Source organism: Budorcas taxicolor, chromosome X (assembly GCF_023091745.1).
Source record: "Budorcas taxicolor isolate Tak-1 chromosome X, Takin1.1, whole genome shotgun sequence".
NCBI lineage: Eukaryota > Metazoa > Chordata > Mammalia > Artiodactyla > Bovidae > Budorcas > Budorcas taxicolor.
In genome coordinates, this window is record NC_068935.1 from 76,742,810 (window position 1) to 76,770,738 (window position 27,929).

The window sequence follows — 27,929 nt, forward strand, 5'->3', positions numbered from 1 at the left end:
TATAGGTGGTGACTTACTTATATCATGCACCTACACAGAAGCTGCATTTTCAATGAGATTTTTTTTAAAAAAAAAGTTATTTTACAAAATGTGCAAGGTTTTTAAGTTTGTGTTAGCCACAGCAATGACTTTCCAAATTCCCTTTTTTTTTTTTTTTTTTTTTTACAATGGATTCTTATACTGGATTTATCTTGAAATGGCAGGTATATGTATTATCATTCTTGTAATGTCACAACTTTTCCCTGCTTCTTGGGAGCACTTCCAGCATCATTAGTGGCATTTCAAATCAGTACCATGATGTTACAGTAATACAAGGTTTACAGTATTGCACTAATAGGAAAAATATACAAAAACAAGGAAAAATCACTTTTTATTATGATACATAATTTGCTGGAGACAAACTGCTCACACAAACATGATTAACATCACACAGTGTTTCAAACAGATCCTCCCAACACTTCTCTCACTGCCATAGCGACAGGTGTGTTGTGTGCTCAGTTGCTGAGTCGTGTTTTTGCAACCCTATGGACTATAGGCCATCAGACTCCTCTGTCCATGGGTTCTTCAGACAAGAATATTAGAGTGGCTTGCCACATCCTTTTCCAGTAGATCTTCCCAACCTAGGGATTGAACCCAAGTCTATGCTGTCTCCTGCACTGGCAGATGGTTTTTTGTTTTTTTTTTAAGCCCCCTGAGAAGTCTGCAACAGGAGGTGGCTGCAAAACAGAAGTGATGGTACACGACTCAGGAGGACTGTATCACAAAAGGTATTGCACGTTTCTTCCTTGATCTCTCTCTTGGATTATTCACTCTGAAAAAATCTAACTGCTACACTGATGCCCACATAGAAGGAATGAAGTATTCCTACCAAAAGTAGTTTGACTCAGCAATGTTAAAAGTGAATCCTACAACCCAGTCAACCTTCAGATGATTCCAATCTCATCAGACTTCCTGGCTCCAATATTCTCAGAACTGCTGTGCTGGAACTATTAGCTAAACTACATGCAAAGTTCTCACACCTACAAACTGCAAGGAAATTAATGCTTGTTGTTTTAAGCCATCATATTGGGGCAATGTTTTCTTTTTCTTTTTGGTCACTCCAGACGGTTTGCAGGATCTTAGTACCCTGACCAGGGACTGAACCCAGACCCCTGGCAATGAAAGTGTGGAGTTCTAATTGCTGGACCACTGGGGCAATTTTTTACACAACAGTAGATAGCTATAAACATACTTGTATTGAAAACAAAAGTATTAAAATTTTAAAAGCAATTCTGAAAAATATACTAGATGATAATCCTTTCCAATGGTAACCAAAAAAAGATATTTGTAGAACAGGTTGAAGAATATTCAAAAGGATTCAAGATATAGACAGCTTCTCTGTTAAAACTCTGAAATAACCTCTACAGAAAAGGAGACATTTATAAGCTGAGTGTCAATTTCTAGCATAAAGCTGAGCTTGAGGGGGTTTCTGAGCTTGAGGAAAAATATGTGACCACAAGGTGGCAGTAACATACAGTGAGCTTTATTTGCATGCTACTTTAATAGACTTATATGAACGATGGGGTATGTGGAAGTTATTCAGAGCATGAGGCCTTCCAGAGGCCCATCAGTCAGAAGGATAAGAGGGCAAAAGAACTCCCAGAAAAAAAGGGGAATAGGAGAAGAGACTTATTGTCGAGATGGTATCACTCAACAGCAAGACGGGGCATCTGGTTCAGAGAGCTCTGAAGGGCATTAGTGGCTCAGGCTTCATGCATACTACCAGGGTTTACTTTATTTGTTGCCAACAGATTTGTAAGTGCAGTTTTTCAAAGTATACTAATCAGGCAAGCCCTAAAAGGCTAAAAAATATACTTATAAGGCACATTTAAAGCAATTGTATAAAATGTATTATTCGTAAAATGTGTTAATAACTGAGTTAAACACTGCTGGGCTTTCATGCTAGTTATTCTGGCCTGCTGTGAAGGAAAAAATGTAAGGCCAATGTACTGGGACTAACTTTGGCTTATGTATATAACAGCATACCCTACCACTTTGTATGTAGACAATCTTGGTAAGTAGTTTAATAGAAAATGTCATTCAATAGAAACTAACCTTTTTCCATTTTAGGTCACAGGGATTCTTCCTTGGGTTCTCTATAGGTTAAATAAATTAAGGATTAAACTCTGACCTTGGAAAAATACTTGAAAGATAGGTTATTTACAGACAACCAACTAAGTTTCACTTTAAATCTTGTATTTGTTTTCTATTCCTGACTAAAATTACCATGAACGTAAAAGCTTTAAGTAACACACATGTCTTTGATCATGTTATCTGTGTGCCAAAGATCTGGGACACCTTAGCTGCCTCCACTTAAGAGTAATCAACTAGACTGTAATCAACATGTTGGCTAGGCTGTATTCTCATATGAAGGAATAGTTAGGAAAGAATATACTTCCAAGTTCATTCAGGTTGTTGACAGAATTCACGTTCTTGTGGCTATATAACCAAAGTTCCAGACATTTTGCTGGCTGCCAGCAGGAGACTGGTGCACACAGTGTCTGTTTCCCATGTGTCTCCCCAACATACTTGCTTATATTTTCAAAACAGTAATGAGTTTCTTCCTGAAGTCTGATAAGACAGTTTTATATAAAGTGATGTAATCATAGAAGTGATTTTGGATCATATAATATAACCTAATCAAGCCAATGAAATTCCATCACCTTTGCCATTGTTTACAATTTGCTATTGGTTAGAAGTCAAGGTACTGTGTGCATACAAGAGGAGCGGAATAAACAAAGACGTGAACACTAGTAGATAAGAAATCTTTAGGGGTTACCTTATGGTTTGTCTGCTACAGGTTATTTTTTTTTTAATGTAATAAGAGGGGCTGTTACTTACACATGATATCTCCTGGGGCTTCCCTGGTGGTTCAGACGGTAAAGAATCCACCTGCAATGCCGGAGACCTAGGTTTGATGCCTGGGTTGGAAAGATCCCCTGGAGGAGGGCATGGCAGCCCACTCCAGTATTCTTGCCTAGAGAATCCCCATGGACAGAGAAGCATGGTTTAAGAAGATACCCAACTACTATCAATTTTATATACATATATGTATGTGTATATATGTATGTGTGTATATATATACGCACACACACATATACACTTGAGCCTCTGTTGTTATATGGGCTTCCCAGGTGGCCAAGTGGTAAAGAAGACATCTGCCATTGTAAGAGATATAAGATATAAGCCCATAAGAGATGGGCTCAATCCCTGGGTCGGAAAGATCCCCTGGAGTAGAAAATGGCAACCCACTCCAATATTCTTGCCTGGGAAATCCCATGGACAGAGGAGCCTGGCAAGCCACAGTTCATGGGGTTGCAATGAGTCAGACATGACTGAGCGGTTGAGTACATACATAGACAGTTGTTACATATGACATGTATTCCTGGGAGAGGCCGGTGTCAGTTCAAGCCCTTGCAAGTGACTGAACCATACAAAATGGCTTCTGAGGAAGCAAAATTACACAGTAGTTTAAATGTTCAACAACATATAAAACTAATCCTCACAGTAGTCAACTTTATAATACTATATCTTGTTCTTTCTACATTTTAAAAAATATGCCAATAAAAGGAATATAGAGAAATATGAAAGTTTGGGGGAACCAAGTAAGAAAATGTATAACAGAATATCATTTATAAAATGTTTCAAAATATAGGATTATGTCATTATGTCATCATAATGAATTCAATTAAATATGTTTTATATCTATATGATACCTTGCACTGAATCATTTTTAAAAATTAAGATCTCACAGTTGTTAAATTAATTTGACTAATGGAAAAGTGATGTTCAGAGGAGCCTCAAGTTGAAGAATAAGTTCTGCACAAAGGTTATTTGTAGTGTATTTTTTGGTCACTTCTTTCAACAGTCAATCATAGAAAAATAACTGAAATTATTTAGTAGGTAGACAGTGTACTAACTGCTTGGATCAAGTTTGGAATACTGTTAATTCTACAGATAAAAATTGGCATCCTTACTATTGATGAGTCTTCAAATCCATAATGTATGTTTCTCAATTAATTGTTTTTTAGATTTCCTTCCCATTTATGTCACCACAGAGCTCTGAGTAGAGTTTTCTGTGCAATACTCTAGGTTCACATTAGTTATCTATTTTACATTTAGTAGTGTATATATGTCAATCCCAATTTCCCAATTCATCCCAGACCACCCCCTCACCATTTCCCACCTTGGAAAACATGTCAGTTTTCTACATCTGTGACTCTTACTTCTGCTATGAAAATAAGTTCATCTGTATCATTTTTCTAGATTTCACATATAAGTGATATTATACAATATTTGTCTTTCTCTTTCTGATTTACTTCACTCTAACTGACAATCTCTAGGTCTATGCAAATGCCAATACTTCGTTCCTTTTTTTACAGCTGAGTAATGTTCCACTGTATATAAGTACCACTTGTTCTTTATCTACTCCCCTGCTGATAGACATTTAGGTTGGTTTCATTTCCTGGCTATTGTAAATAGTGTTGTAACACTAGGGTACATGTATCCTTTAGAATTATGGTTTTCTCCAGATATATGCAAAGGAGTGGGATTACTGGGTCATATGGTAGCTCTATTTTTAGCTTCTTAAGAAACTTCCATACTATTCTACATAGTGGCTATACAAATTTACATTCCCACCAACAACATAGGGGAGTTTCCTTTTCTCCACAAGCTCCCTAGCATCTATTATTTATAGATTTTATGACAGCTATTCTGACTGGTGTGAGGTCATATACCTCTCACTACAGTTTTGATTTGTATTTCTCTACTAACTAGTAATGCTGGGTGATGATTTCCTCCACCAAAATTTATAAGTTGAAAGATTATTTAAAATCAAATTTTAATTGATTCATAAATATGGGTTTATTCAAATTATATACTTTGAGGGAGGTTATACTAGTTGGTGTCTTAATATGTTTAAATGTCTTTACAATTTGTAATGATGTCACTTATTTTATTCATGATACTGATAATTTTATCATCTCTTTTTTCTTTGAGATTATAGAAGATAGCTTATCAAATTAATTGATTTTAAAAAGGTTTGCTTACCCTCACTAACACCAATGGTCACATCATCTACACTGAAAACTAAGCTTTTTTGTGTTTCTACACGAAACACAAGCCTTAAATGGCACATCAGACCTTATAGATTTAACTGTGATATAAATCCTGTGACTTATAGGACATTCCATCCAAAAGCAGAAGAATACACTTTCTTCTCAAGTAAACATGAGACATTCTCCAGGGACTACAACCTGGGCCAGAAATCGAGCATCAGTAGCTTAAGAAAAGGAAATCATATTAAATAGCTTTTCAAACCACAATACACGAAATTAGAAATCAATTATAGGAGGGGGATGTAAAAAACACAAACACATGGAGGGTAAACAATATGTTTCTAAATGACCAATGGCTCACTGAAGAAATAAAAGAGGAAATCAAAAATACCAGAGATGAATGACAACAAAAGCACAATGATGCAAAACCTACGGGATGCAGCAAAACTTCTAAGAGGGAAGTTTATAGTAATATAATTGTACCTCGGCAAACAAGAAAAATCTCAAATAAATAGCTTAACCTTATACCTAAAGCAACAACAACAAAAAAGAACAAACAAAACTGAAATTTAGCAAAAGCAGACAATTCATAGCGGAAATAAATGAAGTAGAAACGAAGAAAGCAATAGCAAAAATCAATGAAAAATGAAAGCTAATTTTTTGAGAAGATAAAATTGATAAGTTTTTAGCCAGACTCATCAAGAAAAAAGAAGAGGACTCAAATCAATAAAATTAGAAAAGAAAAAGGAGAAGTTAAACTGACACCACAGAAATACAAAGGATCATAAGAGAATACTACAAGAAACTATATGCCAATAAAACAGACAACCTAGAAGAAATGGACAAATTCATCGAAAGGTCAAATTCACAGAAAAGCAGGGAATGCCTTTAAAGGAAAGCTGGGCAGCCATGCTGAGTCACAAAATGGGTGGAGCCACCACTGTAGCCTCTCTCCCCCAACACAGCACAACCAGCAGCTGAGCAATAGTGAAAGTGAAAGTCAATCACATCTGACTCTTTTTGACCCCATGGACTGTATAGTCCATGGAATTCTCTAGGCCAGAATACTGGAGTTGGTAGTCTTTCCCTTCTCCAGGGGATCTTCCCAACCCAGGGATCGAACCCATGTTCCCTGCATTGCAGGAGGATTCTTTACCAGGAAAGCCCAAGAGAAAGATGCTAAAAAAAAGGTGGCCCTTGAGTGCCTGATGCGCTGAGTAATAGACAACAACCAGCCAGGGAAGCTCTTTGAGCATCAGCTGCCAGAGGCTAGAAAAGAATCCTAATGGAGCCATACCTCCTGCACCTGTGACTACCAACTTCCCTGTGCTTCTAATGCCACTGGGGTCCCTACAATCCAAGCAGCTCTGTAACCTTCACACCCAGAATTCACAGGGTCAACCCAGCATCCAGAGGAAACTCCTATGAATAGCCCACATGTAGAGGTGGGAATAAAACTATTATTGAGCTCCAGAAGCAGAGAGTCTAAGGTAGAAAATCGAAAACTTTTCCATCAGCTGCACAAGCTGCAGACTAAATCCACACAATCAACTGTGTAGACTCTGTGTCTGAAGAATATCTAAAAAGAGAATGAGTGTTTCCAAAAAAGAAAACATTCTAGCTCTGTCACCTATGGACATTGGAAGCAAGCACACATGGGAGTAGGGTGAGATTAGAGTCCGAGCTGTAACCACAGGAACCACAGCAGGTCCAGAGACCAGCCCTCCTCAGCACTGAAGGTCTTCCTAGGGAGGCAGAGATGGGCTGTGGCTCACAAAGGGGGCAAGGACACTAACAGTTGAGACCCTAGGAAAACATTTATTATTATTTTTGTTTGGATTCATTGTTGTTGATTCTAGATTTCTTTTTCTTTAATTTTTACTCCCTTCATTTTTCTTTGTTGTTGTGATCATTTTTATTATGATTATTTCTACTTAGACTCTTGGGAATTTTTTTTCTAATCACACTTTTATTTCCTTAATATATTTCTCTGTCTACTTTGGCCTTCTGCTGTTCTATGTATTTGGGGGTGTTCTCTATTTGTTGTAGCTTTTCTTTAATATATATGGATCTTTTTTATATACTTCTACTTAACGTTGCTTTTTTATTTTTTTCACCTTTTTTGTTTATGTGTTTTGTTTTACTTGCTTTATTCCTCACTTGGCACTTGGTTTCGTTTCATGTTCTGTTTTGTGTTTCAGTTTTGTTTTAATTGGTTGATATCATGTTTAGTTTCTTTTGTTCTCCGGGTCACTCTCTTGTACTTTTGTCTTCTTTGGCCTTTTTTCTTTGTTTCTATGTGCGTTATGTTCCTTTCTTTTTGTTTCTCTTTGTCTGATTTTGCTTTTATGGTTTGTCTGGGCTTCATTTTTTGTTTCTTGTACTGGGTTTATTGTTTGTTTGTTCTAATCCCCTTTATTGATATAACAAATGGCTCATGCAGTCTTGGTACCCTGACCAGAGTTCGAGCCTGACTATGTGGAGTTGGACTGCCCAGTTCAGGATGCTAGTGCCAGAGTAATCCTGACCTCAGAGATTATTGATCATGAGAACTTCCACAAAGGCTTCCGTCTGAATCAAAGACCTGGAACCACAAAACTGCCTGTAGCACCCAGGGCTGGACACCTCACACAAACAACAAGCAAGAGAGTAATATAAAACCAATCATGAACAGACAGGCTGCCACAGACATCACAATATTCACCACCTCACAAAGTCCTGCCCATCAGAGGGGGGAAAAAAACTCACCTTCACCCACCAGAACTTAGGAACAAGTGCCTCCCAACACAAAGCCTACACAAGCAACTAGATGAACCTCACCCACCAGAAGCAGAGACCAAAAGTAAGAAAAAATGTGAACCTATAGTCTGAAGAAAGCAGAACTCAAACACAGTAACTTAGATAAAATCAAAGTACACAGAAATATCATGCAGATAAAGGAATAAGGTAAAACCCCACAACCCCAAATAAAGAAAGACGAAATAAACAAACTACCTGAAAAAGAATTCAGAGTAATGATAGTAAAGATGATTCAAAATCACAAAAACAGAATGGAGAAAATGAAAGAATCATTTAACACATTTAACAAGGACCCAGAAGAAATGAGAAATAAGCAAACAGTAATGAACAACTCAATTACTAGAATTAAAAACATTCTAGAAGAAATCAATACCAGAATAACTGAGGCAGAAGAATGGATAAGTAAGCTGGAAGACAAAATGGTGGAAAAAAACTGCTGAAGAGCAGAATAAAGAAAACAGAATGAAAAGAATTGAGGATAGTCTCAGAGACCTCTGGAACAATATTTAATGCAACAACATTCTAATTATTGGGGTCTCAGAAGAAGAATCAAGAGAGAAAGGATCTGAGAAAACATTTGAAAAGATTATAGTCAAAAACTTCCCTAAGACGGGAAAAGAAATAATCAATCAAGTCCAAGAAGCACAGAGAGACCCGTACAGAATAAACCCAAGGAGAAACACACTAAGATACATATTAATCACACTAACAAAAATTGAACACAATGAAAACATATTCAAAACAGCAAGGGAAAAGCAACAAGTAACATAAGTAACATACAAGGGAATCCTCATAATGCTAAGAGCAGATCTCTTAGGAGAAATTCTGCAGGCCAGAAGGGAGTGACAGGATACATTTAAAGTACTGAAAAGGAAAATCTACAATCAAGTTTACTCTATCCAGCAAGGATCTAATTCAAAATCAATGAAGAAATGAAAAGCCCTACAGATAAGCCAAATTTAAGAGAACTCAGCACCAACAAACCAGCCTTACAACAAATGCTAAAAGTACCTCTCTAGGCAGGAAACACAAGAAAAGACAAGACCTACAGAAACAACCAAATCCAAAACAAGAAAAATTAACAATTTGATTAATTAACAATTTAAAAAATTTATTACTATTTATTAATAAATATTTAAGTTTTTGACATTAAATGTAAATAGATTAAACACTCCATCCAAAAGTCACAGACTCGATCCTTTTGTAGTTCATGAGCGTGATGATTGGGTGTTCACGCTGCTGCGTGACATGTGCCTCCCCGCAAACCTTGTTACGACACCGGCACATTACCTGTCTGACGTAATAAAAAAAAAAAAAAAAAAAAAAGTCACAGACTGGCTGAATGGATACAAAAACAAGACCTGTATATGTGCTGTCTTCAAGAGACACAGACTTAAAGTGAGGGGATAGAAAAAACATTCAATGCTAATGGAAATCAGAAGAAAGCCAAAGGAGCAATTCTAAAATAAGACAAAACAGACTGCACAATGAAGGATATTACAAGAGACCAAAAATGACACCACATAATGATGAACAGATCAATTCAAAAAGAAGACATAAAAATTCTGAATACTGATGCAAAGAATAGCATCTCAAAACATAATACTAAAACTCACAAAAGGGGAAATTAACTGTAACACAATAATAGTACGGGACTTTAATACCCAACTTACACTAATAGACAGATGATCCACACAGAAAACCAGGAAGAAATTAAGTGGTGTTAGTGGTAAAGAATTGCCTGACATACCTACTGTCAATTAATCTTTGACAAAGGAGGCAAGAATATAAAATGGGAAAAACTCTCTTCACTAAGTGGTGTTGGGAAAGTTAAACAGCCGCATGTAAATCAATGAGGTCGGAACACACCCTCTCACCAGACACAAAAATAAACTCAAAAGGGCTTAAAGACTTAAACATTAGGCAGGACACTATAAAAGTCCTCAAAGACAGTATAGGCAAAACATTGTCAAACATAAATCATACCAATGTTTTCTTAGGTGAATCTCCCAAGAAAAACAAACAAACAAAAAAAGGAACCTAATCAAACTTACTAGAAAAAAAGTGGGGGGAACTTAATCAAACTTAGTAGGAAAGACTAGACATTTCTTCAATAAAATTAGAGATACCAAGGGAACATTTCATGAAAAGACAGGCACAATAAAGGACAGAAATGGCATGGACCTAATAGAAGCAGAAGATATTAAGAAGAGGTGGCAAGAATACACGGAAGAACTGTACAAAAAGATCTTCATGACCCAGATAACCATGATGGTGTGATCACTCACCTAGAACCAGACATCATGGAATGTGATGTTAAGTGGGTCTTAGGAAGCATCACTATGAACATAGCTAGTGGAGGTGATGGAATTCCAGTTGAGCTATTTCAAATCCTGAAAGATGATGCTGTGAAAGTGCTACACTCAATATGCCAGCAAATTTGGAACTCAGCAGTGGCCACAGGACTGGAAAAAGGTCAGTTTTCATTCCAATCCCAAGGAAAGACAATGCCAAAGAATGCTCAAACTACCATACAATTGCATTCATCTCACGCACTAGCACAGTAATGCTCAAAATTCTCCAAGCCAGGCTTCAACATTATGTGAACCATGAACTTCCAGATGTTCAAGTTGAACTTAGAAAAAGCAGAGGAAAAAGAGATCAAATTGCCAACATTCATTGGATCATTGGAAAAGCAAGAATGTTCCACAAAAACATCTATTTCTGCTTTATTGACTATGTCAAAGCCTTTGACTGTGTGGATCACAAGAAACAGTGGAAAATTCTGAAAGAGACAGGAATACCAGACCACCTGACTTGCCTCCTGAGAAACCTGTATGCAGGTTAAGAAGCAACAGTAAGAACTGGACATGGAACAAAAGACTGGTTCCAAATCAGGAAAGAAGTATGTCAAGGCTGTGTATTGTCACCCTGATTATTTAACTTATATGCAGAGTACATCATGAAAAACGCTGGGCTCAATGAAGCACAAGCTGGAATCAAGATTGCCATGAGAAATATCAATAACCTCAGATATGCAGATGATACCACCCTTATGGCAGAAAGTGAAGAAGAAAATGAAGAGACTCTTGATGAAAGTGAAAGAGGAGAGTGAAAAAGTTGGCTTAAAACTCAACATTCAAAAAACTAAGATCATGGCATCCAGTCCCTTCACTTCATCGCAAATAGATGGGGAAACAGTGGAAACAGTGGCTGAATTTATTTTTTGGGGTTCCAAAATCACTATAGATGGTGACTGCAGCCTTAAAATTAAAAGATGCTTTCTCCTTGGAAGAAAAGTTATGACCAATCTAGACAGCATATTAAAAAGCAGAGACATTACTTTGTCAACAAAGGTCTGTCTAGTCAAAGCTATGGTTTCTCCAATAGTCATGTATGGATGTGAGAGTTGGACTATAAAGAAAGCTGAGCGCTGAAGAATTGATGCTTTTGAACTGTGGTGTTGGAGAAGACTCTTGAGAGTCCGTTGGATTGCTGGGAGATCCAACCAGTCCATCCTAAAGGAAATCAGTCCTGAATATTTATTGGAAGGACTGATGATGAAGCCGAAACTCCAATACTTTGGCCACCTGATGCAGAGAACTGACTCATTTGAAAAGACCCTGATGTTGGGAAAGATTGAAGGGGGGAGGAGAAGGGGACGACAGAGGATGAGATGGCTGGATGGCATCACTGACTCAATGGACATAAGTTTGAGTGAGCTCCAGGAGTTGGTGATGGACAGGGAGGCCTGGCGTGCTGCAGTCCATGGGGTCGCAAAGAGTCAGACATGACTGAGTGCCTGAACTGAACTGAATCAAACTTACAAGCTATTGCACAGCAAAGGAATCCATTTAAAAAGAAAAAAAAAGGAATAAAAACCACAGGGAAGAAAAATAAATGGAGGAATTCCCTAGTGGTCCAATGGTTAGGACTCTGTACTTTCACTGCTCAGGGTATGAGCTCAATCCCAGGTCAGATCACACAAGCTGCATGGTGCAGTCACAGAGAAAATGAAAATGGTTCCTAATCAAACTTACAAGCTTTTGCACACTCAAACAAAACATAAACAAAACAAAAAAGACAATCTACAGAATGGGGGAAATACTTGCAAGAGATGCAAATGACTAGGGCTTCATTTTTGAAATACAGAAACAGCAAACACAACTCAACAAAAACAAAAACAGACAACCCATTCCAAAAACGGGGAGAAGACCTAAATAGATAAGCCTTCAAAGAAGACATAGAGATGGCAAATAGGCACATGAAAAAATGCTTATCATCAGTATGTATTAGAGAAAGGCAAATCAAAACTACAGTGAGGTACCACCTCACACTGGTAAGAATGGCCACCATTAAAACATCTACTTGCCTGTGCTATACACTATGTCCTTGTCGGTTACCCATTTTAAGTACAGCAGTGTGTACATATCCATTCCAAATTCCCAAACTATCTGTTCCCCCTAATGTTATGTGACAGCCTTGATGGGAAAAGAGTTTGGGGAAGAGTGGATACATAGATATCTATGGCTGAGTCCCTTTGGCTGTTCACCTGAAATTATCACAACACTGTTAATCAGCTAAATCCCAATATAAAACAAAAAGATTAACAACAACAACAAAAAAAAAACAAATAATGACATAGGAACTTACCTGGTAGTCCAGTGATTAAGATTCTACACTGCAGGGATCACGGGGTTCGAACCCTGGTTTGAGAACAAAATTCCACAGGCAGTGTAGAGCAGCCAAAACAAAACAAAAAACACCTAAAAGGGGGAAAAAAAAGTCTACAAATTACAACTGCTGCGGAGTGTATGGAGAAAATGGAAACTTCCTACAGTGTTGGTGGTGCACCCACTGCGCAATATAGTATGGAGGTTCTTCAGAAAAGTAAAAGTAGAAATACCATATGACCCAGCAGTACCACTCTTGGACATATATCCAGAGAAAATTATAATTGAAAAGATACATGCATAAATGTTCATGGCAGCACTAGTCACAATAGCAAAGACAAGTAAACAACCTAAAGGTACACTGACAGATAAAAGGATAAAGATGCTATGGTACACACACACAATGGAATAAAACTCAGCCGTGATAAACAATGAAACACTGCCATTCACAGCAACATGGATGCAACTACAGATTATCAGACCAAGTGAAGTAAGTCCAACAAAGACAAACACCATATGATATCTATATGTGGAATCTAAAATAGGACACAAATGAATCTATCTATGAAACAAAAACAAATTCATGGACATAGAAAATAGAATGGTTGCCAAGTGTGAGGGTTTAGGGGAGGCATAGAGTGGAAGCTTAGGGTTAACAGATGAAGACTATTGTACACAGAATGAATAAACAAAACGGTCCTACTGTATAGCAAGGCGAACTATATTCAACCAAAATGGAAAAAAAATATTTTTAAAAAGGCATGTATATATAACTGAATCATTTTGCTGAACAGCATTGTAAATCAACTATATTTCAATATAAAATTTTTAAAAAATAAAACACTAGAAAAAAAGAAAACAAGCCAAGCTTAAAAAATGCTTTCAAAAATGGATATAAATTTGATTGATTCATCCATTAAGAATGTATGAGAGTTTCAGTTTTTTCACATCTACCTCAGGATTTCGTACGGTCAATGTTATGTATTTTAGCTCTTCTATCAAGTAAATGATGGTATCACATCCTGCTATTAATTTGCATTTCTCTAACTGTTAGCAATTTTCAATACCTTTCCATGTCCTTGGTGATGCATCAGTAAATGTTCCTATGTGCATTTTGCCCAATTTCTAATTATATGGTTTGCATTTCCATGGTTGAGTATTAAATATATAAACAGGAACATGCCCAGTGACACACTAGTGGTTCGTGGATATTTTCTCTGAGAATACAAATTATCTTTCCATTTTCTTCATACGGACTTCTGCAGAGCAAAACTATAAAATTTTAATGTCACCCAATTTATCAATTCATTTTGTTAAATGAATATTTTTTTGGCTGTCATCATTAAGAACAATTTGCCAAGTGCTAAGTCAAAAAAATTTTGTCCTATAGTTAAGTCTAAATGTTTTATAGATTTGGGCATTTTACATTTAAATCCATGATCCATTTTGAGTTAATCTGGGCAGATGTGAGGTTTAGGTCAAAGTTCACTTTTAAAATTTATGCCTGTTTAATTGATCCAGAAACTAGTATAAAAAATACTGATTCATGCAATTATCCTTCAGTTAAAAAATAAATAAAATTTAAAAAAGAAAAACATCTTTCATCCAGTAAATTGATTTTAGACATTAGTCAAAAACAGGCTGAGTATATTTCTGAAAATCAATTTCTGGGGTTTTTTTTTTCTTTCATTGATATATGTCTCTTTTCCTCCACCAAAACCATGCACACTTGATAACTGATAACAGTTTAATGATGTAAAATCAGGTAGAGAACTGTTGCTGGGTATGAAATTGGTATAGCCCCTATGGAAAACTATATGGAGGTTTCTTATGATCCAGCAATCCACACCTGGGCACACAGTCAGAAAAAACATAAACTATAATTCGAAAAGATACATGCACACCAATGTTCATAACGGCACTATTTAAAATAGATAAGACATGGAACCAAACTAAATGTCCACTAATAGATGAATGGATAAAGAAGATGTGGCATATATATATATATATATATATATATATATGGAATATTAGTGAACCACAAAAAATGAAATAATGACATTTGCAACAACATTTACTAAGTGAGGTCAGACAAAGAAAGATAAACATCATATGATATCCCTTATATGTAGAATCTTTTTTAAAGATGATACAAATTACTTTATTTGCAAAACAGCAATAGACTCAGAAAACTACGTTACAGAAATAAACACAAAATTGTAAAGCAGTTTTCCTCCAATTAAAAAAAAGAGAAAACTAAGTTATGGTTACCAAAAGGGAAAGGAGGGAAGGATTAATTGTAAATCTGGGATTAACAAAAACAAACTACTATATATAAAATTATCAACACTCTAATGTATAGCACAGGGAACTATATTCAATATCTTGTAATAACCAATAAAGGAAAACAATTTTTAGAAAACCATAAATATACACATATACACACATAACTGAATCACTCTGCTATAAACCTGAACCACTATAAACAACTATACTTCAATAAAATAAATTTTAAAAATCAGGTAGAGAGGTAATGCTCACTGTATAATTCTTTCAATAAATTGTTTATTCTACTTACACTGTCTCTCCTATTGACGGACATCTTAAATGCTTCCAAATTTGGTCATTAATGAATTAAGCTGCTAAAAGTATACATGAGCAAGTGTTCGTGGGGACACAATTTTACAATTCCTATGGGTAAATACCAATAACCACAATTGGAGAATTGTATGGTAACGGTATGCTTACTTTTGTAAGAAATGACTGAACCAGCTTCAAAAGTGGCTTTACTACTGTGCATTCCCACCAGCAATGTACAACAATTCCTGTTACTCCAGGCCCTCACCAGAATGTAGTTTTTAAGTGTTCTGATTTTCATCATTCTAATACGTGTACAGTGGCTTTTATGTTCATTTGCATTTTCCTGATAACATATTTCCCACCTGTATATTTTCTTTGGTGAGATGTATGTTAGTTCTTCTATTTACTATTTAATCAGATTGCATTCTTACTATTGAGCGCCTATTAGAGTTTTTGTGCAACCTGGATGATAGTCTTTTACCAAATGTTTCTTTTGCAAATATTTTCTACCAGTCTCTGGCTGATCTTCCTATTCTCTTAACATTATCTTTTGCAAAGCACACCTTTTTAAAAAAAAAAAAAAACTTTTTATTTTCTATTGGGAAATACCCAATTAACAATACTGTGATAGTTTCAGGTGAACAGCTAAAGGGTTCAGCCATAGGTACACATGTATCCATTCTCCCTCATAGTCTTCCCTAGTGTCTCAGACGGTAAAGAGTGTGCCTGCAATGCGGGAGACCCAGGTTCAATCCCCGGGTCAGGAAGATCCCCTGAAGAAGGGAATGGTAACCCACTCCAGTATTCTTGCCTGGAAAATCCCATGGACAAAGGAGCCTGGTGGGCCACAATCCATGGGGTCACAGTGTCAGACATGATTGAGCGACCAGCATACATTCTCTCTCAAACTCCCCTCCCATCCAGGCTGCCACATAACATTGAGCAGAGTTCCATATGCTATACAGTAGGTTCATGTTGGTTATTCATTTTTAATATAGCAACAACATTTTAAGTTTAATGAAATCCAGCTTTTAACTATATTATTTCATGAATTGGGCCTTTGGTGTTGCACCAAAAATACACTCACTGCCAAATCAAAGACCATTTAGGTTTTCTGCTAGATGACATGACTGAGTGACTAACATGTACTGTTTAGCATAGGGAACTCTATTCAATATACTGTAAAATCCTACAAGGAAAAGGAATCTTAAAAATATACGTTTATTCAGTTATACATGCTGCTGCTAAGTCACTTCAATCGTGTCCAACTCCGTGTGGCCCCTTAGATGGCAGCCCACCAGGCTCCCCTGTCCCTGGGATTCTCCAGGCAAGAACACTGGAGTGGGTTGCCATTTCCTTCTCCAATGCAGGAAAGTGAAAAGTGAAAGTGAAGTCACTCAGTTGTGTCCGACTCTTAGCGACCCCATGGACTGCAGCCTACCAGGCTCCTCCACCCATGGGATCTTCCAGGCAAGAGTACTGGAGTGGGGTGCCATTGCCTTCTCCGCAGTTAACTATATGTATGTATATATTTATGTATAAACACATCACTGTGCTATACACCTAAAACTAACACAACCTTGCAAATCAACTACTTTTCAAGTATAAAAAACAAAACAGAAATAAACCCATGCACTTATGGTCAATTAATCTACAACAAAAAGGGGCAAGAACATAAAATGAAGACAGTCTCTTCAATAATTGATGCTGGAAAAACTGGATAGCTACAAGTAAAAGAATGAAATTAGGGACTTTCGTTGTGGTTCAATGGTCAAGAATATGTCTTTCAATGCAGGTTCAATCCATGGTTGGAAAACTAAGATCCCACATGCCAAGGGGTAACTAAGCTTGCATGCCCCAACTACTGAGCTCCTGTACTCTTGAGCCCACAAATCACAACTAGAAAGCCCACATGCCACAACTAAGACTGAATGCAGCCAAATAAAGAAGGAATGAACTTAGAACATTCTTGAACAACACATACAAAAACGAACTCAAAATGGATTAAAGACATAAATATAAGAGTGGAAACCACAAAATTCCTAATGGAAAACACAGGCAGAACAGTCTGAAATAAATCAACAGTAGGAATAGTTTACTGGATCTCCTATCCAAAATCGAAAGATATAAAAGCAAAAATAAACAAATGGGATCTAATTAAATTAAAATGCTTCTGCACAGCAAAGCAAACTATTAATAAAATGAAAAGACAACCTAGAGACTGGGAGAAAATATTTGCAAATTATATGATGCATGAGAAGTTAATAATTAGCATGTATAAACAGTTCATACAACTCAAAACGAAACAATCTGATTTTGAAATGGGCAGAAGAACTGAACAACCATTTTCCAAGGAGGAAATGCAGATGAGCAACAGAAATGAAAGGATGCTCAACACTGCAAATCATTAGGGAAGTGCAACAAAATGCTTCACAATGTGCTGAAACTCCAACACATCACAACCACAATGAGATATCACTTCACACATTTCAGAATGGCTATCATCAAAAGTCTATAAATAACAAACATTGGTAAGGATGTGGAGAAAAGAGAACCCTAGCACACTGTTGATGCAAATATAATCTAGGGCAACCACTATGGAGAACAGCATGGTTTTCTTAAAATACTAAAAAATTAGAGTCACCATATTATTCAGTGATCCCACTCCTAGGCATATATCCAGAGAAAACTCTAATTTGAAAAGATACATATTCACCCAATGTCCCTGGCAGCAGTATTTCTAATAGCGAGACATGAATGCAGCTTGTTTCCATGGACAGATGTACAGATAATGTGGTACATATATAGAATAGAATACTACACAGAAAGAAAAACAAATAAAATAATGCAATTTGCAGCAACATGCATGGACCTAGAGATAATCATACTAAGTAAACTCAGACAAAGACAAATATAATGCTTATATGTGGAATGTAAAAAATTATACAAAATAACGTATTCTGAAACAGTAATAGATTCACACAGAAAAGAAAACTTATTAAGGATACCAAAGGGGAAAGGGAGAAAGAAGGATCAGTTAGAAGTTTGGGATTAAAATACACATACTTTATTGCGCCCATCTTTGCATAAAATATTCCCTTGGTAGCTCTAATTATCTTGACGACATCTCTAGTCTTTCCCATTCTACTGTTTTCCTCTATTTCTTTGTATCTGATCACTGAAGAAGGCTTTATTATCTCTCCTTCCTATTCTTTGAAACGCTGCATTCAAATGTGTATATCTTTCCTTGTCTCCTTTGTTTTTCGCTTGCCTTCTTTTCAATGCTATTTGTAAGGCCTCCTCAGACAGCCATTTTGCTTTTTTGCATTTCTTTTTCTTGGGGATGGTCTTGATTCCTGTCTCCTGTACAATGTCACAAACCTCTGTCCATAGTTCATCAGGCACTCTGTCAGATCTAGTCCCTTAAATCTATTTCTCACTTCCACTATATAGTCATTAGGGATGCAGAAATGGTAGGCACCTAACAGAAGCAGAAGATATTAAGAAGAAGTGGCAAGAATACACAGAAGAATAGCACAAAAAAAATCTTCAAGACCCAGATAATCACGACGGTGTGATCACTCACCAAGAGCCAGATATCGTGGAATCTGAAGCCAAGTGGGCCTTAGAAAGCATCACTACGAACAAAGCTAGTGGAGGTGATGGAATTCCAGTTGAGGTATTGAAAATCCTGGAAGATGATGCTGTGAAAGTGCTGCACTCAATATGCCAGCAAATTTGGAAAACTCATCAGTGGCCACAGGACTGGAAAAGGTCAGTTTTCATTCCAAGCCCAAAGAAAGGCAATGCTCAAACTACTGCACAATTGCACTCTTCTCACACGCTAATAAAGTAATGCTCAAAATTCTCCAAGCCAGGCTTCAGCAATACGTGAACCATGAACTTCCAGATGTTCAAGCTGGTTTTAGAAAAGGCAGAAGAACCAGAGATCAAACTGCCAACATCTGCTGGATCATCGAAAAAGCAAGAGAGCTCCACAGAAACATCTATTTCTGCTTTATTGACTATGCCAAAGCCTTTGACTATGTGGATCACAATAAACTGGAAAATTCTGAGAGAGATACGAATACCAGACCACCTGACCTGCCTCTTGAGAAACGTGTATGCAGGTCAGGAAGCAACAGTTAGAACTGGACATGGAACAACAGCCTGGTTCCAAATAGGAAAAGGAGGACATCAAGTCTGTAAACTGTCACCTGCTTATTTAAATTCTATGCAGAGTACATCATGAGAAATGCTGGGCTGGAGGAAGCACAAGCTGGAATCAAGATTTCCAGGACAAATAGCAATAACCTCAGATATGCAGATGACACCACCCTTATGGCAGAAAGTGAAGAAGAACAAAGGAGCCTCTTGATGAAAGTGAAAGATGAGAGTGAAAAAGTTGGCTTAAAGCTCAACACTCAGAAAACTAAGATCATGGCATCCACTCCCTTCACTTCATGGCAAATAGATGGGGAAACTGTGGAAACAGTGGCTGACTTTACTTTTCTGTGCTCCAAAATCACTGCAGATGGTGACTGCAACCACGAAATTAAAAGACACTTACACCTTGGAAGGAAAGTTATGACCAACTTAGACAACATATTAAAAAGCAGAGATATTACTTTGTCAACAAAGGTCCGTCTAGTCAAGGCTATGGTTTTTCCAGTAGTTATGTATGGATGTGAGAGTTGGACTATAAAGCAAGCTGCACACCAAAGAATTGATGCTTTTGAACTGTTGTGTTGGAGAAGACTCTTGAAAGTCCCTTGGTGTGCAAGGAGATCCAACCAGTACATCCTAAAGGAGATCAGTCCTGGGTGTTCATTGGAAGGACTGATTTTGAAGCTGAGGCTCCAATACTTTGGCCATCTGATGCAAAGAGCTGACTCATCTGAAAAGTCCCTGATGCTAGGAAAGATTGAAGGCAGGAGAAGGGGACAACAGAGGATGAGATGGTTGGATGGCATCATCGATCAATGGACATGGGCTTGGATGGACTCTGGGAGTTGGTGATGGACAGGGAGGCCTGGCGTGCTGCAATTCATGGGGTCGCAAAGAGTCGGACATAACTGAGCGACTGAACTGAACTGAATATACACACTACTATATATAATGTATGAGTAGATAAGGAACAAGGAACTACTGTATAGGACAGGGAACTACAGTCAACATCTTGTAATAATTTATCATGGAAAATAAACTTGAAAAATATATATAAGTAACTTTGATGTATATCTGAAGCTAAAACATTGTAAATGAACTATATTTCAATAATGCTTAGAAAAATACAATTAAAAAAACATTGCCTGTGTCGCATTTTTTAATAAGTTCCTTCTTTTTTCTTTTTAAAAAATTACTTCAAACCAGTCAGAATGGCTGTGATCCAAAAGTCTACAAGCAGTAAATGCTGGAGAGGGTGTGGAGAAAAGGGAACCTTCTTACACTGTTGGTGGGAATGCAAACTAGTACAGCCACTGTGGAGAACAGTGTGGAGATTCCTTCAAAAACTGCAAATAGAACTGCCTTATGACCCAGCAATCCCACTGCTGGGCATACACACCGAGGAAACCAGAACTGAAAGAGACACGTGTACCCCAATGTTCATCGCAGCACTGTTTATAAGAGCCAGGACATGGAAGCAACCTAGATGTCCATCAGCAGATGAATGGATAAGAAAGCGGTGGTACATATACACAATGGAGTATTACTCAGCCATTAAAAAGAATACATTTGAATCAGTTCTAATCAGGTGGATGAAACTGGAGCCTATTATACAGAGTGAAGTAAGCCAGAAAGAAAAACACCAACACAGTATACTAATACATATATATGGAATTTAGAAAGATGTTAACAATAACCCTGTATGCGAGACAGCAAAAGAGACACAGATGTATAGAAGTGTCCTTTGGACTCTATGGGAGAGGGAGAGGGCAGGATGATTTGGGAGAATGGCATTGAAACATGTATAATATCACATAAGAAACGAATCGCCAGTCTAGGTTCGATGCAGGATACAGGATGCTTGGGGCTGGTGCACTGGGATGACCCAGAGAGATGGTATGGAGAGGGAGGAGGGAGGCGGGTTCAGGATTGGGAACACGTGTACACCTGTGGCGGATTCATGTTGATGTATGGCAAAACCAATACAGTATTGTAAAGTAAAATAAAGTAAAAAAAAAAAAATATTTACATTGGAGGATAATCACTTTACAATATTGTAATGGTTTTTCCCATACATCAGTATGAATCAACCAATGGTATACATATGTCCCCTCCATCCTGAACCCCCCTCCCAATGCCCTCTCTACCCTATCCCTACAGGCTGTTACAAAACACTGGCTTTGGGTGCCCTGTGCCATACATTAAATTCACACTGGTTATCTATTTTACATACAGTAATGTATATGTTACAAAAGTATTCTCTCAAATCATCCTGCTCTGTGCTTCCTCCACTGAGTCCAAAAGTCTGTTCTTTATGTCTGTCTCCTTTGCTTACCTACATGTAGGACCATCAGTACCATCTTTTTAGATTCCATATATATGTGTTAATATACAGTATTTGTCTTCCATTCTTACTTTGCTTTTCTTTTACTCTGTATCATAGGCTCTATTCACCTCATTAGACCGACTCAAATGCATTTCTTTCTATAACTGAGTAATATTCCACAGTGTAAATGTACCACAACTTCCTTATCCATTCACCTATCAAGGGACATCTAAGTTGCTTCCAAGTCCTAGCTATTATAAACAGTGCTGCAATTAACATTAGGGTATGTGTGTATTTTTCAATTCTGGTTTCATCAGGGTACATGCCCATGAATGGGATTGCTGAGTCACATGGTACTTTTCTTCATAATTTTGTAAGCAATCTCCATACTGTACTTCATAGTGATTGTATCAGTTTGCATTCTCATCAACACTGTCAGAAGGTTCCATTTCCTGCACATCCTCACCAGCACTTACTCTTTTCAGTTTTTTCTGATGAATGCCATTCTAACCAAAGTGAAATGACACCTCATTGTGGTTTTAATTTGCATTTCTCTAATAATGAGTGATGTTGAGAATCTTTTGTGTTTACTAGCCATCTACATTACTTTGCCAACAAAAGTCCATCCAGTCAAAGCTATGGTTTTTCCAGTAGTCATATACAGATGTGAGAGCTGGACCATATAAAAGGCTGCATGGCAAAGAAATGATGCCTTTGAACTGTGGTGCTGGAGAAGACTTCTGAGATTCCCTTGGACTGCAAGGAGATCAAACAAGTCAATCCTAAAGGAAATCAACCCTGAATATTCACTGGAAGGACTGATGCTGAACCTGAAGCTCCAATACTGTAGTCATCTGACGCAAAGAGCCAACTTATTGGAAAAGATACTGAACTGGGAAAGATTGAGAGCAGGAGGAGAAGGGGACAACAGAGGACAAGATGGTTGGATGGCATCACCAACTCAAAAAAGAACTAAAGAGCCTCTTGATGAAAGTGAAAGAGGAAAGTGAAAAAGGTGGCTTAAAACTCAACATTCAGAAATATAAGATCATGGCATCTGGTCCCATCACTTCATGGCAAATAGATGGGGAAACAATGGAAATAGTGACAGACTTTATTTTTGGGGGCTCCAAGATCACTGCAGTGACTGTAGCCATGAAACTAAAAGAGCTGGCTCCTTGGAGGAAAGTTATGATCAATCTAGACAGCTTATTAAAAAGCAGAGGCATTACTTTGCCAACAAAGGTCCATCTAGTCAAAGCTATGGTTTTTCCAGTAGTTATGTATGGATGTGAGAGTTGGACTATAAAGCAAGCTGCACACCAAAGAATTGATGCTTTTGAACTGTGGTACTGGAGAAGACTATTGAGAGTCCCTTGGACAGCAAGGAGCTCCGACCAGTCCATCCTAAAGGAAATCAGTCCTGAGTATTCATTGGAATACTGAAGCTGAAACTCCAATACTTTGGCCACCTGATGTGGAGAACTGACTCATTTGAAAAGACCCTGATGTTGGGAAAGATTGAAGGCGGAAGGAGAAGGGGATGACAGAGGATGAGATGGTTGGATGGCATCACTGACTCAATGGACAAGAGTTTGAGTAACCTCCAGGAGTTGGTGATGGACAGGGAAGCCTGGCATGCTGCAGTCTATGGGGTCACAAAGAGTTGGACACGGCTATGTAACTGAAATAAACTGATACTTTCCAGGCAGTGCTACTGGTAAAGAACTCACTTGCCAGTGCAGAAGATGTAAGAGATGTGAGTTCAATCCCTGGGTCAGGAAGATCCCTTGGCAGAGGGCATGGCAACCTACTCCAGTATTCTTGTCTGGAAAATCCCATGGACTGAGGAGCCTGGCAGGCTGTGGTCCATAGGGTCGCAAAGAGTCAGACATGACTTAAGTGACTTAGCATGCAAATATACCCACATACATAAAAATTATTTTCCATGATATGTTATTATAAGATATTGAATAGTTTTTTGCGCTATACAGTAAATCAGTGTTGCTTATCTACTTTATGTGGAGTAGTTTATATCTGTTAATCACATACCAATTTTTCTAATTTTTTAATTCTTAATGAAATATAGTTGATTTACAATGTTGTGTTAGTTTCTGATATACAGCAAAGTGAATCAGCTGTACATATACATATATCCCCTGTCTTGGATTTCTTTCTTATTTAGGTCACCACAGAGCACAGACTTCCCTGTTCTATACAGCAGGTTCGCATTAGTTATCTATTTAAAAAATGGCTGTTGGAGAAGGCAATGGCAACCCACTCCAGTACTCTTGCCTGGAAAACCCCATGGACGGAGGAGCCTGGTAGGCTGCAGTCCATGGGGTCGCTAAGAGTCGGGCATGACTTGAGCAACTTCATTTTCACTTTCATGCATTGGAGAAGGAAATGGTAACCCACTCCAGTATTCTTGCCTAGAGAATCCCAGGGACGGAGGAGCCTGGTGGGCTGTCGTCCATGGGGTCGCAGAGTTGGACACGACTGAAGCGACTTAGCAGCAGTAGCAGTCTCTTAAGTCACGACCAACTCTTTTGTGATCGACAAAAGAGTTTTTGATCGACTGTAGCCCTCCAGTCTTTTTTATCCATGGGATTTCCCAGGCAAGAATACTGGAATGAGTTGTCCTTTCCTTCTCCAGGGTATCTTCCCGACCCAGGGATCGAACCCGCATCTTCTGCATTGGCAGGTGGAATTTTTTACCACTGAGTCACCAGGAAAGCCTATTTTATACATGTGTGTTCAGTTGCTTCAGTTGTGTCTGACTGTGCTACCCTATCAACTATAGCCTGCCAGGATCCTATGTCCATGGGATTCTCTAGGCAACAATACTGGAGAAGGTTGCCATGCCCTTCTACAGGGGATCTTCCCAACCCAGGGATCAAACCCACATCTCTTACATCTCCTGCATTGGCAGGAGGGTTCTTTACCACAAGTGCCACCTGGGAAGCCCATTTTATACACAGTATTGTATATATGTCAACCCCAATCTCACCATTTATCCCACCCCCACTTCCTCCCTTCGTATCCATAAATTTGTTCTCTATTTCTGTATCTCTGTTTCTCTATTCCTGCTTTGAAAATAAGTTCAACTGCTTCATTTTTCTAGATTGAATATATTAGCAATATTATACAATATTTTTCTCTTTCTGACTTAATTCACTCTGTACAACAGTCTGTAGGTCCATGCACATCCCGAAAATAGCAGAAGTCCATTCATTTTTATGGCCGAGTAATATTCTATTGTATGTATGTACCATATTTTCTTTATCCACCCCTCTGTTGATGGACATGTAGGTTGCTTCCATGTCCTGGCTATTGTAAATAGTGCTGCAATAAACACTAGGGTGCATTTATCATTTTGAATTATGGTTTTCTCTGGATTTATGCCCATTAGTGCAATTCCTGGGTCATATGGTAGCTCTATTTTTTTAATATAAAATTTATTTATTTTAATTGGAGGCTAATTTTACAATATTGTATTGGTTTTGCCATACATCAACATGCTTTTGAAGGAATCTCCATACTGTTCTGGATAGCGACTGTATAAATTTACTTTTCCACCAAAAGTGGAAAAGGGTTCCGTTTTCTCCACACCTTCTCCAGCATTTATCATTTCAAGATTTTTTGCTGATGACCATTCTGACCAGTGTAAGGTGACACCTCATTGTAGTTCTGACTTGCATTTCTCTACTTAGTGACGTTGGGCATGTTTTCATGTGTTTGTTGGCCATCTGTGTGTCTTCTATGGAGAAGTATCTATTTAGGTCTGCCATTCATTTTTTGATTGGGTTGTTCTTTTGAGACTGAATTGCATGTGCTGCTTCCACATTTCTAATTTATCCATCGCCAACCTCCCCTTGCCCTTTAGTAATCATAAGTTTGTTTTCTATGTCTGTGGGCCTGTTCTGTTTGCTATACAGATTCATTTGTATTATTTTTAGATTGCACATATAAATGGTATCATATAGCATTTGTCTTTCTCTGACTTACTTTATGAAATACAATATTCTCTATGCCCATTTGGGTTACTGCAAATGTCAACATTTCATTCTCTTCTATGGCTGAGTAGTTTTCTATTGTGTATATACCACATCCTCTTTATCCATTCATCTGCTGATAGACACCAAGTTTGCTTTCTTATCATAGCTATTGTAAACAAGGCTGCTATGAACACTAAGTTGCACATATATTCTCTAATAGTTTTCATTTTCTTTGGATATATATATATATATACACACCCAAGAGTAGAGTTGCTGGATCATACAGTAGTTCAAAATAATTGGTTATGACAGTATTTAGTAGCTTGCTATTCCAGTAATGAGACATATTTTTTATGTTCTCTACTTGCCCATCCCCACTGACATCAATTTACAGCCTGTTTTATAAATAAATTTTGATTGGAACACATATGTATTCATTAATTTGCATGCTTTCCACGACTATAGAGTTCGGTAGTGTGACAGATACCATATGGTTTAAGGCTCAAAGTTTAAGACATTCACCATCTGGCACATTAATGGAATAAGTTGTTGGTCTTTCTAGTAAGATATTATCAAAGAAAAATTACACTGATTTATTTAAACAGTACCAAGCATCAGGAAACATTTTGATAACCAAAAAAATCACTTCTTTTTGCTGCTTCATTTCACACTTAACCTCAGGAAAATATCACTTTATTTGCTCCTGTTATACCTGCATGTGCCAAAACATCATCTCCATGTCTGTACTTTTACTATGGACACTTTTACATAACAAAATCCATTTGAGATTCATCTATATTGCTATCATTTCAGTTCAGTTGCTCAGTTGTGTCCGACTCTTTGCGACCTATGGACTGTAGCCCGTCAGGCTCCCTGCAATCTTGATTCTAGTTTGTCACTCATCCAGCCCAGCGTTTCTCATGATGTTCTCTGCATATAAGTTAAAAAAGCAGGGTGACAATATACAGCCTTGGACATACTCCTTTTCCTTTTGGAACCAGTCTGTTGTTCTATGTCCAGTTCTAACTATTGCTTTTTGACCTGCATACATATTTCTCAAGAGACAGGTCAGGTGGTCTGGTATTCCCATCTCTTTCAGAATTTTCCACAGTTTCTTGTGATCCACATAGTCATAGGCTTTGGTATCAGTAATTCATTATGCTTTTTTTGGAGAGTAATGCTACACTAAATGGATGCAGAATATTTTATAGATCCACTAACCTGTTGTGGTGTGGGCCATTTGACTTCTTTCAAGTTTGGGCTGACAAAATAAAGCTAATTTTAAGAGTATACATTAATATATATTAATATATGAGAAGAAATGTTGTTATTTCAACTTAAGATAAATGCATATGAGAGCAACTGCCTGGTTATATCATAGCTTTAGAATTAATTTTATTTAAAAAACTGACAAATTGCTTTTACAAGGTACCTGTTCCATTTGACAAACAATGCCTAAAACTTCCATTTATTCTGTATCTTTAGCAGCACTTGGAAATACTGGGTTTTTTCACTCAGCCACTCTAGTAGAGATTTATTTATATCACAGTGATTTCTAATTGGCATTTCCTTACTGACAAGTGATGTTAAGTATTTTTCCATTTGCTTACATATCACTTTATCTTTAATAAAGAAGAATATTTCCATCTTTTGCACATTTATTTTATTGTAATTCATGTACAACAAAGTTCAATTTTTAACATCCTTCTAGCCTCTAAAAACTACTGTCTTTATAGCTTTTCGCATTTTAGACATATCGCATAAATAAATCATGCAGAAAGAGGCATCTGAATCCAGCTTCCACTTGAATAGTATTTTCAAATTCATCCATGTTGAACAAGTATCAGCACTTCATTCTTTTTATTATACTTTATTTCACTTTCTTGATACTATCTCTTCAAGAACAAAAGCTACCGTATTTTGATTTTGCTGCTTGTGGTTTAGACTTAATATCAAATCTAAGGTCCTACAGATGTACAACTATGTTTTCTCTTAAAAGTTGTGATGTTAGCCTTAAAATTTAAGTCTTTGATTCATATTTTACTCATCTTTGCAAAGTGTGAAGTTGCTGGACCAAATTTATTCATTAAAATTCTATGGGGGTATTCACTTGTCCCAACATTATTTGTTGAAAAGATTGATGTTCCCCACTGTAGTGTCTTGACACTCTTGTCAGGAAATCAATTAATCATATATAAGTGGGTACATTTGTGGATTTTCCATTTCTGTCCTTCCATATAGTTATATAACCTGTATGTTTACCCTTACAATTTTACCATGAGGTCTT

The 27,929-nt window shown here is 37.4% G+C and overlaps 1 long non-coding RNA gene and 1 other non-coding gene across 3 annotated transcripts in view; one reads left to right on the forward strand and one right to left on the reverse strand.

The window, feature by feature from the left end:
- Nucleotides 1-359: 359 nt before the first annotated feature.
- Nucleotides 360-27,929, reverse strand: part of LOC128070550 (uncharacterized) — a 107,041-nt gene continuing 79,471 nt past the window's right edge. Inside the window, exons 1-4 of one of the 2 annotated variants that reach the window (XR_008201615.1) lie at nucleotides 12,552-12,665; nucleotides 2,881-3,016; nucleotides 2,095-2,135; nucleotides 360-716 (exon numbers count right to left, since the gene is read on the reverse strand). This is a non-coding gene — a long non-coding RNA (uncharacterized LOC128070550). Of the gene's footprint in view, nucleotides 717-2,094; nucleotides 2,136-2,880; nucleotides 3,017-12,551; nucleotides 12,666-27,929 lie in introns of those variants that run through there. The other variant, XR_008201616.1, reaches the window with a different exon arrangement.
- On the forward strand, nucleotides 9,094-9,198 carry LOC128070693 (small nucleolar RNA U13). The gene has a single exon (XR_008201665.1). It is a non-coding gene; the product is annotated as a small nucleolar RNA U13 (small nucleolar RNA).